This window comes from Mastigoproctus giganteus, chromosome 5 (assembly GCF_048544385.1).
Source record: "Mastigoproctus giganteus isolate SK-2022 chromosome 5, ASM4854438v1, whole genome shotgun sequence".
Classification (NCBI taxonomy): Eukaryota; Metazoa; Arthropoda; class Arachnida; order Uropygi; family Thelyphonidae; genus Mastigoproctus; species Mastigoproctus giganteus.
In genome coordinates, this window is record NC_143579.1 from 114,191,633 (window position 1) to 114,204,744 (window position 13,112).

The window sequence follows — 13,112 nt, forward strand, 5'->3', positions numbered from 1 at the left end:
TCTTTGCTGCTTGATCAGCTCTTTCATTACCTTCAATGCCTGTATGTCCTGGGATCCAACAGAATTTTACTTGCCTCATTTTGCTTTTAAGTTTTACAAGGTGAGCTTGTATCTGATAGAGAATGGGATGTGATGGAGTCTGTCTTTGTTGGAGAGCTTGTATTGCACTCAACGAATCTGTGTAGATGAGATGTTTTAGAAGTGGGGAAGAATCTATGTATTTCAAGGCCATTTCTAGGGCGAATAGTTCAGAGGAATAGCTACTGCATTGGTTTGGAAGTTGTTGTGAGAGAACAGTGTCTGGAGATGCCACTGCAGCACCAACTTTGGTGTCTGTTTTAGAGCCGTCTGTGTATATATGAAGCTATTCCGAGAACTGTGATGCGTGGGCTGCATGCATCTGTTTTATGTTGACATTTGCCAGAGTGCTTTTTCCCCATTGTTGAAAATAAGTGTCACAGTTTGGCGTGAAAGTGTGCCATGGTGGAATACTTGTACTATTTTCCTCGTGTACATTTTCAAAGCTTAGGCCCCATTTTGAGATTGTTTCTTTTAGTCGTATTCCGGCTGGTTTATTTACTGTGGGTTTATTGCTGTAGAGGATTTCCCACTGTGGATTGAAAAGATACTGCCAAGTAGGATGGTGAGGAAGACTTCGGATTTTAATTGCAGAGTTTAATAGCAGCATTTGCCTCCGGAGATATAATGAGGGCTCATGAGTCTCTGCATATAAGCTTTGTACTGGTAATGTTCTGTATGCACCTAAAGAGATTCGTAAGGCACTATGATGTATGGAATTGAGCCATTTGATGACATTGGTCTACACGAACTATACACAGGGGCTCCATAGTCTAGTCTTGATCTGATTATAGCATGGTATAGGTGAAGAAGTGTGAACCGATCGGCTCCCCACTTCATTGCAGAAAGAACTCTGAGAATATTTAGTTTTTTTTGACAAGTTGTTCGGAGGTATTTGATGTGTTCCAAAAAGTTAAGTTTTTTGTCAAGAATCAGGCCAAGGAAACGTATACTATTTGCTAGAGGTATCAGCTGGTTTTCTAGTTTTATTTCTGGATCTAGATGCAGTTTTCGTTTTCTACAGAAGTGTACAGCTACTGTTTTTTGTTCTGATAATCTGTAGCCATTGTTTTTAGTCCACAGTTCTATTTTGTTCACTGCGCTTTGTAATTGTCTTTCTATCATGTTCATGTTTTGTGAATGGCACGAGATAGTAACATCATCTGCATAAAGGAATGTTTCAACTGTTTTTGGCAGGTCTTTTATAATAGAGTTTATTTTGATGACAAATAAGGTTGCACTCAGCACTGAGCCTTGGGTACTCCTTCTTCCTGTGTGTATATTTTTGACAGATCATTTTGGTATTTTACCTGGAAGGTTCTAACTTTCAGAAAATTTTTTACCAAGAGTGGTAAGTTTCCTCGCAAACCGATATTGTGGAGATCTTTAAGAATGCCGTATCGCCAGGTAGTATCAAAGGCTTTTTCTATATCAAGACTGATCATTATTAGATGCTCATTCCTTAGAAAAGCATTGCGGATATTTGCTTCTGCTTTTATCATGGGGTCCAGAGATGATCTGTTTTTACGAAATCCGTATTGAGTTATGTTAAGTACGTTATATGTTTCCAGAAACCAGGTTAATCTGTTGTTCACCATTTTCTCGAGGATTTTCCCAAGGCAACTTGTTAGCGCTATTGGTCGATAATTTGTAGGGATCGTGTGATGTTTGCCAGGTTTTGGTAAGGCAATTATAAGGGAGTGAAGCCAGGAATTTGGATAGTAGTTTTCCGTATAAATTCTATTGTATAGCATAAGCAATGCCTTTAGAGATTTTTGATTAAGTTGTTGGATCATTTCATAGTGAACTCCATCAGGTCCTGCTGCACTCTTCCTAGACTTAGCCAGGACTTTTTGTAATTCTTCTATGTTGAAAGGTTGGTTATATGGGAGTTGTTGGTTGGTTTTAAAATTTAGTCTGTATTTTTCAGCTACAGTTTTAGTTTTCTGAAAAGATGGAGTATATGCCGATACTGCTGATATATTTGCAAAAGTCGTTGCCAGTAAGTTTGTGATTTCCTTGGGGTTTGTTATCTCTTGTCCATTCCAGATTATTAGTGGAGTTGAAACTGAAGGAAATTTCCCATTTAGTTTTCTGATTTTGTTCCATATGACACGGGTATCTGTATTTTTGTTAATTGTGGAGGCGAAACGTATCCATGATTCCTTTCTACTTTTACACTGGAGATATCTAGCTTTGGCTCTGGCTTTTTTAAAATTTATGAGATTGATGAAAATGGGATATTTTCGGAAGAGATTCCAAGCTTTGTTCTTCTCTCTTTTGGCCATACTGCATTCTTCAGTCCACCATGCTGTGTCATGTTTGTGGCATTTTCCAGATGACCGAGGAACTGTAGCTTCAGCTGCTATTAAAATTTGGTTTGTGACATGAGCTGTAGCATTGTCTATGGGCTGAGTGGTGATTATTTGTTCATCTATTGCTGCAATTGTTTTATATTTAGTCCAGTCAGCTTTATGGAATCTCCATCTTTTTTGGCCATCGTGATGTGCAACATCATTTGTTAGTATTTTGCAGACCACAGGAAAATGGTCGCTATTTAGTGGATTCTTCTTCAATATTGACCATTCAATCAATGGGTATAGGACAGGTGAACATATGGATACGTCAATTGCAGAGGCTGTTCCAGTGGGCAAATGGATGTATGTCTCAGTACCGGTATTAAGGAGAGAGAGATTTTGCTCTTCCAGTAATTTTTCAATCAATTTACCACGTTTGTCTTGATGACGGGATCCCCACATGGGATGGTGACTATTTAAATCTCCCATGATACAGACCGGAGGTGGAAGCTGGGTTACTAACGCTTCCAAATTTGAATATGAAAATTCTTGATTTGGGGGAAGGTAGAGTGAGACCAACGAGAAAGTAAAATGTATTGAGATTCGAACTGCAACTGCTTCCAAAGGAGTTTGTAGTTGGAGGCGTTTACACGGAATTTTGGAATCAATTAAGATTGCAACTCCACCATGAGCTCCTCCGGAAAATCTTCGGTCTTGTCTATAGATACCGTAGTGATTTACTGCTGCATTTATTTGTGGTGTTAGGTTAGTTTCTTGAAGGCAGACGCCTACCGGGTGATATTTATCAACTAGGTTGCGAATGTCATCCAGGTTGCTGCAGAAACCTCGACAATTCCACTGTATTATTGTGCGCATTATATTGGCTTTGTGTTTGTATTTGTCTCTGACTTTTTACGAGTGGGGGTCTGCTTGGATCGCTCAGGCTTTTTCTCTTTTCTGGGGAAGATTGGGCGAACTTCCATCTCTTCCTCAGCATGTATCTCTAAGATTGGTTCTTCTGGGACTTCTTTTTCACATGTATCCATATGATCATGGGCAGGGGGTTTGTCATCTTTATCTATGTTTTTAGTATTCATGATTGGCCGTGACATAGACGGCATTGTTAGTGGGATTGTAACAGGTGTTTTTATGACTTGATTAGAAGTTGAGGTTGAAGATGATTTTGCTGATGGAGCTAGGATTGAGCGAGCCCAATCAGAAATAGAGATGTTTGGTGGGACTGTAACGTTGGTTTGAACTGAAGTGGTAGTGGTGGTAACAGCAGTTATCTGTTTATGCTATTGGACAGTTGCTGCATATGAACGTGTTATTGTAATTAGTGATATTTGTTTTTTTTGCCTCAGGGTAAGAAACTTTGTGCTCAGTTTTATACTTCTGAATCACTTTTTCTTTTTTCCATGTTTCACAGTCTTTGGAGTAAGCGGAATGGTTGCCTCTGCAGTTTGGACACTGCAAGGTTTGTGCAGAACATTCGGTATGGATATGGTCTTTAGATCCACATGAAGCACATACAGCAGTCCCTCGACATACTGTCTGTGAATGCCCAAATTTTTGACATTTATAACATCTGATTGGGTTCGGTATGTACGGTCGGACATGACAGTTCAAGTATCCGGCTTTTACAGATGTTGGTGGATTTGGCAAGTTGAAAGTTAGTATAATGTTTCTGGTTGGAAGTAGTGAACCATCCTTTTTGATTAGTATTCTTTTTACCTGAATAACATTTTGTTCTGAAAGCTCTTGTTTAATTTCTTCCTCGGATACATGTAGGAGATCCCATTCTGTTATAACTAATTTTGAGTAGTTTAAGGTGGCATGAGGTGACACTTCTATGGGAGTTCCTCCAAGTGTTTTCAATTTAAGTAGCTTGTCAGAATGCTTGGATTGTGTTGTTTCAACAAGCAGGTCACCTGATTTTAGTCTGCGAACCATTTCTGGTGAGCCAGCGACATTCTCTAAACTTTTCTGGATCAGAAAAGGAGAAAGCTTGCTGACTGGCTGGTCAGTCAAAGAATGTATTATGAGGAAATGAGGCCAGATATTCTGGTCTGTATCCTTCTTTTGTCTCTTAGCAAAGGAAGGGTTATAATCTTCCTGCTCTCTAGAATGTGATGGGGCATTGATCCCGCAAGAGTCAGTATTGGTATGGTCCATATTTGCTCCTTTTAGCCCTTGGCAGAGAGACTTTTCTGCCAAGATTTCCGGCCCCGCCACGGGGAGGCAGGAGCAGTGCCTGGTGTGACCAAGCGAAGATTAGTAGGTATTAGTAATATACTATGAGAAAAAAGAAAGGTGGCTTTCCTTCCTTACTCTGTACAGGGACTTTTGTTACGAGAGCTGTTATAAAATGAAGAGATTTTTTAACGATAAGAACAAAAAGGAACTGTAAATCGCTTTCTGGAAATCGCACTGGAAGTACTGAGAAATCGCTTAGTCACAATCGCTTGGCACCCGGGGCCAGTCCCTGAGGGATCAGTGTTGGGTCCATTATAGTTTTCTGTATTTATAAATGATATTGATGATGGTATATCAAGCTTAATGTCCAAGTTTGCAGACGATACAAAGGTTGGCAGGGTTGTTAAGGACACTACTGATGATATGCTGCTGCTGCAACAGGATCTGGAAAGTTTGAGCAGATGGGCTGAGAGGTGGCAAATGAAGTTTAACATTGACAAATGTAAAGTACTACATATGGAAAACAGCAACCCCAGAGCAACATATCAACTCTGTGGTACTAAACTGAAAGTGGTAGAGAATGAAAAGGACCTGGGGGTAATTGTGCAGGCAGATATGAAGTTCTCTGAGCAGTGCAGATGGGCTGCAAGAGTAGCTCATGGTGTCTTGTCAATGATATACAGAAATTTTTCTAGCAGGGATAAGGAGGTGATTATTCCCTTGTATAAGGCAATGGTCAGGCCACACCTTGAGTACTGTATACAGGTCTGGAGGCCTCATTTCAAGAAGGATGTAGAGATACTGGAACGAATACAGAGAAGGGCAACAAGATTAGTGAATGGAACAAAGGGTTGCTCTTACGAAGAAAGGCTTAAATTTTGCAAATTACAGTGTCTGGAGACGGCACTGGCGAGGTGATCTGATAGAGGTGTATAAAGCCTTAAATGGTTTGAGCATGCTCAATGCTGATGGGATTCTTCCTCTTGCTCAGAATAATCACCCGAGAGGGCATAAATTAAAATTGAGGAAAGACAGATGTAGGATAGATGTGCGGAAATTTGCCTTTAGCCAGCGGGTAATTGGTTGGTGAAACAGACTTCCATCCCTTGTTGTGGAAGTTGATAGCCTAAATAAATTTAAGCTTCAGCTGGACAGGTATTTCGAACAAATGGAGGGGTGAAATGGAAGTGGTTTTTTTTTTTTGTTTTTTTTTTGGCTGATGCTGCATAAGCTTAATTTCTTGCATCATATGCCTCTACTAATGCTAATGCTAATCTTCATTGCCAGATACCAGTAAGTTGTTTTCTTTTCCAGCTTTAAATCATTTGCCAGGTCCGATGTTATATCCATAGGTCTAGGGGAAACACTCCCACAAGAACTTGGAGGGCATTATTGGAAACTGTCCTGGGAATATTGTTGACCATTAGTAAAACAGATCTCTGAACTGATATCAGCTTTGCTTTCATTTTGAATTTGGAGAAGTTTTGATAACAAATACTTGCAGCACAGGAACGATTGGCAAAAACATATTCTTATAATGCAGCTTTCAGGTTTTCTTAGTTAACTCCCTTTTTGGATATCCTTACCACAGATGCAGTGAAATTCCAAATTTTTTATACCTCAGATTTGAGACATGAGGAAATAATACCCAAGGACATCTGAAATAATACCCAAGTATTCATTCTTTGGGACATAAGTAATTAGGGAATTGTTTAACAGAATCATGGGTGGGTGGGATCTATTGTAGTCAAAGTGGTTTATAAATTTCATATAATTGGTTTTACTTGGAGAAATGTTTAACTTGTTTACCTTTGCCCAAACTGTCAGATCGTCTATGATTGGCTGGATTCTTTCCTCTAGTATTCTTCTCAGTCATCCGTCCACTGGAATCACCAAATTGTTAGCATATGCGATTCTGATAGTATCTTTATGCTGCATTAACAACCATTGATCTAACTCTGCATTCCTGTGAAGATGCCCCAACACTGACCCCTGGGGAATCCTCTGGAAACCTGAGCATTGTATGTTAAGTGCTTTGTACAAACCTCAATAAATCTGTCCTTAAAAAAAGACCTAAGTACTTGATATACATAATCATCACAATTTGCAGATCTGAAAGACCTGAGGGCACTCTCCAACCAAAGTGAGTCAAAAGCACCCTGAAAGTCAAAAAATACAGCAAGAATATATTTTCCTGGTGAATTTTGAACAAAGGTAGTTAAGGATGTTATAGCACCTTCTGTTGATTGCCCCTTCTTAAACCCAAACTGGGAACTTGAACAAAGCTGTTTTTCTTCCAGCAGTTTTTGGATCCTTGAGGCCAATAACCTTTCAAATAATTGGATCCTTTCAAGCAATAATTCAGACACAGCATAGGTTTGTTAAGAGAAAGTCTTGTCTGACTAATTTAATTGGATACTATGATGTGGTTACAAAGGAATTGGATGCAAAATATAATTTTGATATCATATACAGGTCGACCATCACTAATCTGGCCACTGGTAATCCGGTTCCACTGCTAATTTGGACATAATTTCCATAAACTTAATTTCAAATTTCCTGGATCGGCGCACTGACCTGCCACTACTGTTTTGGTGGCGTTGATTGCAGCATCAGCTGTTGACACAAACTCATAAACACTGGCAAGCCATTCCCACTTGTTTTTCTGCATTTATTATTATAACCTGCTCACATATAGCCCCAGCCATTGTTCCAATGCATAAAGGAAGTGCCTCTTGTGGTGTAAAGCGCAAACACCATACATTGTCCATAACAGATAAAGTTGAATTTCTGAAAAAACTCGACAGCGGCATGTCTTTTTAGATTTTTTTTTTTTTTTTTTTTTACAACAGACTTGTACAAACTTGCCGAAAAACACAATACAATATGACGGATAATACAGCACGCTAACGAACTTGTTTTCAAAAAATCTCTAACAATACTGACAAACTTATTGCAACGTTTGAGAGTTTATTTTATCGCAATTAGTTTTACTTCAGTGCTCACCGTGTGTGCAATAAACTAATCACAAACGACCTTCATATGTATGCCGTAATAGCGTCACACGTATGTTGCCGACATGGCTTCTCAAGAAATAAAGTAACTTACTGGGCCACGTCGGCCACATATATGCGACATAAAAAAGCCTCTTTTTTGATATTTTAAGCAAAAAAATGACAACACTGACATTACAATATTTATTTTAGAATTACTAATCAAATTATATGCTATATATTTTTTGGCCCCTGGGGAATTTTTTTTTTAAACTAGCTTGGCAGTCAATGTGTTAAAGGAAGGATGTGGTGGTTAGCTGTTGGGTAAACTGTATGTGCTAAAATAACCACTGATGATCCAGCAAACTCACTAATCTGACACCCACAGGACCATCACTAACTCAACGCTGCTGGATTAGTGATGGTCGACTTGTATTTGGATTTCAGGAAAGCTTTTGATACTGTTGCTCATGAAAGACTAGTGTACAAATTGGAACAGTATGGCATTAAGGGAAAGTTGCTACAATGGATAAAACAATGGTTGAGTGGGAGAAGACAGAGAATGGTTATCAATGGACACTGCTTTTTGTGGACTAATGTTATTAGTAGTATCCCCCAGGGTTTGGTGTTGGAACCATTGTTGTTTTGTATATTTATCAATGATATTGATGAAGGTATATCAAGCTTAATGTCAAAGTTTGCAGATGATACAAAGGTTGGCAGGGTTGTTAATAACAGTATGCTGCTGCAACAGGTTCTGGAAAAATTAGGCAGATGGGCTGAGAAGTAGCAACTGAAGTTTAACATGGACAAATGCAAAGGACAAATGAACATGGGTAGCAGTAACCCAAAAGAAATGTACCAACTGGGTGGTGTTACACTCAGGGTAGTGGAGAATGAAAGAGAATTGGGGGCAAGGCCGTGTCTAGAGCTTTTCGGACCTTAGGCATACAAATGAAAGTCAGGGCTCTTCTTATATAAACAAGCTTTTCGGACCCAAGGCATACAAATGAAAGCAGGGCTCTTCTTATATAAACAAGAAGAGGGTGATATTTGTTAAAAAAATCATAATTTGTGAAGTTGTGTTAATTTTTATTATTAGTTTGAGATTACAAAAAAATATAAAATGAAAATAAAAAATCAATATTAAATTCTTTTAAGAAATTCAAAATTTTTGTTTTCTAATTTTGAAATCTGTAAACTTATTAATAATATCCTCATAACAAAGAGTTTTTAGAATATCCTTTTCTATGTACAGTATTGCCAGTGCGTTAAGCTTTTGTTCCAAAAGAGTATTGTGTAAATAATTTTTTACCAGTTTCAGTACGGAAAATGAATGCTCTCCTTCAGCATTGCCCATTAGTAATGTTAAAAACAATCTTAAAATTATTCCGATGTTAGGAAATGTGGATATAATTTTCTTTTTGATTATAAAATTCAATTTTTCAGAAGCAGTGACTACCTTCTCAGCCTTACTTAATATATCAAACTGTTCCAGTTCCACTTTCAATTCATCAACATTTACATATTTACTATAAATTCCCTCAATATAAGTTTTACAATGCATGAATGCTTCTTCGCTATAATCATATATAAATTTAAATTTATTGTTTATATCTTTATATACATCACCTCTTCTACACAAATCAGTAACTATTCTATCACAAACGGATAAAAATATGTTCACTCTAAAAGCTTCACCTCCTAATTGTATGTAGTTCTCATTGTTATCATTAAAAAATATTTTTTTTTGTAATTTGCCGTTTTTTTTTTATATTTAATTGGAGTAATATTTCCAGCTTCATTTTCAAACTCCTTGAAATTGTTATGCATATTTTTAATAAAGTTGCTTATGCTATCATATAATACCACTGTAGAAATTGAACCTGTGTATGATTGCAACGATTTGCTAACAGCATTTATTCTATTTAAAATTTTTTCCCAAATACATATTAATAAAACAAATTTGATTTCATCCAGTTTATTAAATAATGTAGCCACTTCTACTCGAACAACTGGCTTTTCAGTTTCTTTTATGGATAGTTTGTTTAATGCTGTTTTAATGTTAACATAATTCTCTTTTAAGGCTCTTACTGCATTAGCAGGCACCTCTGTAGCCTGCTGATGCAGTAAGAGCACACTTTTTGATTAGACCAGGGTTCAAGCCTGTGACCACAAAATACGATGGATGCAAAAAGGTCAGGGAATGACCACCGCATATCCCCAGAGCAATATGGCCTTAGTTGCTAATGCTCCTAAAAACCAAATAACAAACAAACAAACAAACTGCATCAGCTCGTGCAGACCACCTTGCATTTGACAAAGGTTTCATAGTTAAATGTTTCTTTGTCACACAATTCTCTAATATGTTCCATCGATGAGTAGATGCGGAGGAAAAAACATACAGTTCTTGAATTATATTAAAAAAAAATTTTACTTCCATACAACTTTATGCTGCTGCATTGCCAACCAAGTTTAATAAGTGACTTGCACAAGGAACAAATTCCACAGAAGGACTGTGTTGTTTAATAAGATTTAAGTTCATTATAGCAGCCGGACATATTTGCCGCATTGTCATAGCTCTGCCCTCGGCAGTTTTGAATGTCAATATTCATTTCTTAAAAATATTCCATAATTAAATGTTCTAAACTTTTTGCTGTATGTGATGTAATCGGTATAAAGGTAAGAAATCGTTCATTTACTTTACCATGTACATATCGAACTATGATAGTTAATTGATCTACATGGGCTATGTCAGGTGTAGAATCTACTATTATTGAATAGAATTTTGCTTCTTTTAATTCTTCCATTATTTTGTTCCTTATTTTATCTCCAATCAAAGTAATAAATTCAGCACAGATAGTGGATGATAAATAGTGTACACTTCCTTTTCCTAAGTTCACATAATTATTTAAATGATTTCGTAGAAAAGGATCAAATTCAGCCAAATATTCTAATGCATCAATATAATTTTCACTGTGTTCCTTATTAAATGTTTGATGCTTTCCATGAAAAGCCAAGGCATAAGATACTAAATACTTAATAGTGGCAATAACATGTTTCAAAATTTCCCACCAATATAGTCGTTCAGATTCTTGTGCTTTGATTAGAGCTGTATCGATACGACCTTGACTTCTACTTCTACAAATAAATACGCGTATCAATGAAATATGATCAACAGAATTTTCGTGTTCTGATAATATTTTTAAAATGTTTTTCCAATCATTTGTTCCTCTTGAAAGTTTAGTTTTTTTACATGAAAATAGTTTACAAATGTAACAATATGTCATTTTATTGGTTTGAGTATAAACCAGCCATTCGCCTGGAAATTGTTCTCCGTTCTTATTAACTCTATTGAATGCATTTAAATTTAACAACCTATGTATTATTCATGATCCTTCTTTATATTTTATTCTTGAAGATTCTAATGATCCGAATACTGCCTCTGGTTTATATTTAACGTAATAGCTTTGCATTTCCAAAGTTATTATCTCATGCCATAGAGTTATGTCTTTTAGAAAAACTGAAATACTGTCTAAATTCTTCTTTACCATCGATAATTTGATTTTCTGTATTAGAAATACTTGTGTTTGAAAGAGAGTCAGTATTACTGACATTTACATTTACAAAAATAATATTAGAATCATTGACCTTTGGCTAATCAGCATTATTTTTTTCAGATTTTATCAAAAAAGAGGATAGTGTTGATTTAATTTTCTTTTGTTCGAGCTCTCTTCTTGCTTTTCCTTTCCTTTTCCTTTCCATATACATATATATGGTATATATATATATGTATATCATTTTAAAATATATCTTTGTTTAAATAGAAAATTAAATAATTTTACAATGTTAAACATAGTTATTATCAAAAAGCAAAATGTTCGAGCTCTCTTCTTGCTTTTCCTTTCCTTTTCCTTTCCATATACATATATATGGTATATATATATATATATGTATATCATTTTAAAATATATCTTTGTTTAAATAGAAAATTAAATAATTTTACAATGTTAAACATAGTTATTATCAAAAAGCAAAATGTAAGCACATCTTATCATTTATAATTATAAAGAAAAAAAAAAATACTATTTTCATACAAGTAACAAAAAATCTGTGTGAGGAGCTCTCACGCTTTGGAAGTAAAACTTCTTACCATCAATGTTCGGGTCCTTTGATGTGTGTTGATTTACCGATAGCGGTTTGACTGCAACCGTATGCATCAAGCTATGTGTAGACAAACGTTTTCCCCACCTCCTGCCGCCACTCACGTTGTACTAGTGGTTCGTGAAAAACAATGTATAATTATGCACAGTGCACAGCTGAGCTGTCGCGTATGTTTCCCCTGCCACCAAAGTATCGACAAAAGATACTGCGCAAATATGACGTTGGCATTGCAATAAGTATTATTATTGGTATATATTTTTAAATTAAATTTAGAAGTCGAAGCCAGTAGATTTCTTTATTTCATGCAGTAATGACAAATACCTCTGTGCAAGCCCCTCTTTTCAGTGGGCCTAACATGTGCCTATTTTGCCTAGTGGTAAAACGGCCCTGCCTGGGGGTAATTGTGCAGTCAGATATGAAGTTTTCTGACAGTGCAGACAGTCATGTGGTCTTGTCAATGATATACAATCAATGATATAATCACTTCCTTATCCCTGCAATTTTACTGCAGGGATAAGGAGGTGATTATCCCCTTCTATAAGGCAATGGTCAATCCTTATACAACGATTGAGTAGTGCGTACATTTCTGGAAGCTTCATTTTAGGAAGGATGTAGAGTTGCTATAACGAGTCCAGAGAAGAGCAAGAAGACTGGTGAGGAGAACAAAGGGGTGTTCTTATGAAGAAAGGCATAAGTTCTGCAAATTGCAGCAACTGGAGACTTGGCACCTGCGAGGTGATCTGATTGAGGTGTATAAGGCCTTGAATGGATTGAGCAGCCTCTATTCTGACGGGATTCTTCCTCTTGCTCAGATTAAAAACCTGAGGGGGCATAAACTGAAATTGAGGAAAGACAGTTGCCGAACAGATGTGCGGAAATTTGCCTTTAGCCAGCAGGTAGTTGATTGCTGGAACAAACTTCCACCTGTAATTATGGAAGTTGATAGCTTAAATAAATTCATGGAAGGAAGAAGTGGACAAATGTTTGGAGCGAATGGGAAGTTTTTTTTTGGCTGATGCTGTATAAATTTGTTTTCTTTTTTTTTTTTTTTTTATGAAAACCCCAAACACGAAAGGGGTTGAAGGAGAAGTATGGGGGGGGAGGGGGATGCCAGAAACTTTGCTCTAGAGACTAAACATGGGTTTCACCACTTCAAGCCTCCAATAAGCAAAGTGGTGGTATTTCACCAGTTGATGAAAGTCATCTACCACCTACAAATTTGTAAAATAACAAGAGGAGTCCACCCCAACACAGCACACAGAACACTTTCTTGCATCATATGTCTCTACTAATGCTAATGTGTGGAGGCCTCATTTTATAAAGGATGTAGGGCTGCCGAAGTGGGTATAGAGAAGGAGCAACGAAATTGGCGAAGGGAACAAAG

At 36.9% G+C, this 13,112-nt stretch overlaps 1 protein-coding gene across 7 annotated transcripts in view; it reads right to left on the reverse strand.

Moving 5' to 3' along the window:
- Window positions 1-13,112, reverse strand: part of LOC150085649 (cilia- and flagella-associated protein 206) — a 465,016-nt gene that overhangs the window by 183,204 nt on the left and 268,700 nt on the right. The window lies entirely within an intron of this gene.